This window comes from Mastomys coucha, unplaced genomic scaffold (genome assembly GCF_008632895.1).
Source record: "Mastomys coucha isolate ucsf_1 unplaced genomic scaffold, UCSF_Mcou_1 pScaffold9, whole genome shotgun sequence".
NCBI classification, from domain to species: Eukaryota; Metazoa; Chordata; class Mammalia; order Rodentia; family Muridae; genus Mastomys; species Mastomys coucha.
Genome location: NW_022196915.1, coordinates 99,316,183 through 99,318,762, shown reverse-complemented (window position 1 = coordinate 99,318,762; position 2,580 = coordinate 99,316,183). Strand labels below are relative to the sequence as shown.

General features: G+C 42.6%; 1 pseudogene; it reads right to left on the bottom strand.

Moving 5' to 3' along the window:
• Positions 1 to 381: 381 nt before the first annotated feature.
• Positions 382 to 1,290, bottom strand: LOC116084497 (annotated as a pseudogene).
• Positions 1,291 to 2,580: the final 1,290 nt, after the last annotated feature.

Below are 2,580 nucleotides of genomic sequence, written 5' to 3'. Positions count from 1 at the left end.
CTTGTGAATTCTTTGTGAAAACAAGGTGAGATTTGTTGGCAGCCTTTATTGATCTCTCCCCAGGCTTTGACCTTAAGAGACCACCTATAGCTAAGTTGTTTGGTGTCAACAGAGACCAGAGAGAAGATGATGTCTCTTAAGTTCTTCAGATTCCCCAGGGTTTAGAGTCAATAGCAGAAGTCTCCTGAAAAGTTTCATAGCAAATTTGTGAGGTCAAAGGTTTCCTTTTCATTTTGTAAATACACAGCCTTGTGATTTGATAGATAATATTATTGACTTGAAAAAATGCATCTTTTCTTTTCTTTCTTTCTTTTTTTTTTCTTTTTGCAGCTTTTAGGAACTTTATTTTCCTTCCACCTTTCCCTCTGCTCAGGTGTCTGCAGCAGCTCAGGACCACTCAGTGGTGGCCTGCGCTGAGGGAGCTGTTGATCAGTCCTCACTGGTTGGCTGTGCACTCCAGTCTTCCGTCGGGAACTGCTGGATGGGCACAGAAGGTGCTTGTACACCCTCAGACCAGTCGGCGACCTCCGGCTGAGCAGCAGCGAACTCAGGAGCTGGTGTGATCCATTCTCCCTGGAATTCCTTCTTGGTCACAGCCTTCTCCGCAGCAACCTGCCCCTCCTTCTCAATCTCCTCTGGGTCTCTGTAGAAGTAAAGATCAGGCGTTACCTCCCATGGGTGCTCATGGGAGAGAGTACCTCGCATGTGGAGTACTTCCCTGGCCAGCATCCACCACATCAGACCCACTGAGTGAGCTCCCTTGTTGTTGCATGGGATGGCAATGTCCACATAGCGCAGATGAGAATCTGTGTTACACAGAGCAATGGTGGGCAGGTTGACATAAGAGGTCTCCGTGGGGGGTTGGTGGTCCGCGCTGGGATCAGTCACCACTAGAAGCTGTGGCTCCCTGAAGGCTGCTTGGATCTGGTTAGTGAAGGTCCCAGGTGTGAAGCGGCTGGCAGTAGGAGTGGCGCCTGTGGCAGCAGCAACCTTGAGCACAGCTCACTGGCCAGTGTTCCTGGAAGAGATGACACTGACAGCAGGGTTCTCAATGGCAACAATAGCTCTAGCTGTGAGCAATAGCTTCTCCCAGGTCCTCTTCCGATTTATGATGTAGATACCGTGACTTTTCCTTTTGTAGTGAACTGCTCCATCTGAAAGTCAAGGTGGGTGCCACCTAAGTGGGTTCCTGCAGCAAGGAATTTGAGGACATCTTCCTCTTTCATCTGCAGGACGTCAAGGCCTCCGGACATTGTGTAAGTTTCCCTTTAAGTTACGATGGGAATCAAGAACAACACCATATGGAGCCGTCCCCGGGTAGCGGGGGGGAAAAAGCAAAAATGCATCTTTTCTAAGTGTCAAAAGTATAAAGCTATGAGTACTGTTAAATGGTCACAGACCTTTAAAAATACTTCTAAACCTGCAGAGACTTGATGCACAAGGATGGGGGAAGGCACCCTCTCAGAGTAGAAGGGGAGACGGATGATAAGGGAATCGATGAGGGGGTACAGGGATGGGGACAGTGAACAGGATGGAAAATGAACACATAAGTAAATAAATGAAAACACACTCACATAGATATCAGCTCAGAATCAAATGTAAAATTTTTTAAAAATTAAATTATTATTTGGGATTTATTAATATATATTAGATATATATTAAAACTTGCAATATACCAGGTCAACGAATTTGTTTAAAAATATATATGCATACACATATATTCACACAGTGATTGTCGTTGATCTTTGTGGAACTTATTGCATTTTTCTCTGTGTTTAATCCTTTATGAGCATTTTAGGTAATTAGTGTCAAACGTTCTTACATTTATTTACTTATGTGTTTGAGACAAGATCTTTTGTAGCTTAGGCAAATCTCAAAATATATGTTGCTGAGGACATTCTTGGATTCTTGGTCTTCATAACCAGTATTTCTCCAGTGTTTTCTTAGTTTAGGTTTTATTGCTGTGAGCAGACACCGTGACTAAGGCAACTCTTATAAGAGGCAATATTTCATTAGGGCTGAATTACAGTTTCAAAGGTTCAGTTCCATATCATCATACCAGGAAGTATGGCCGTGTCCAGGCAGGCATGGCACTGGAGAGGGAGCTGAAATTTCTATATCTTCATGAAAAGGAAATCAGGAGCAGACTGCCTCTCCTGTGGCTAGCGGGAGAGTCTCAAAGCCCATTCCCACACGGACACACTTCTTCCAACAAGGACAAACTTCCTAATATTCAAGCATATTCAAACAACCACAAGTGCTGAGATTGCAAGCATATGCAAATTTCTAAAGCTTTTGAAATTTTTGTTAGCAAGGTGTATGTGAAAAATAAAGACACAAACTTCTCCATTTCTCTTTACCTGTTTTGATAAATCTTTACATGGTAAACTTCTTAGTTTTTCAAGAAAAATGAGACTGAGACCTTACAAGGGCCTAGTATATCATAACTTCAGAGAGCAAAGCCTTAGGAAAATCTCTATTTATAATAAATTTATGTAATTTTAATCTACTAAGTTTCATAGATTTCTGTTAACAGTGCTAGCATTGTGAGCTATAGCTTCCATAATCTTCTTTTGAATA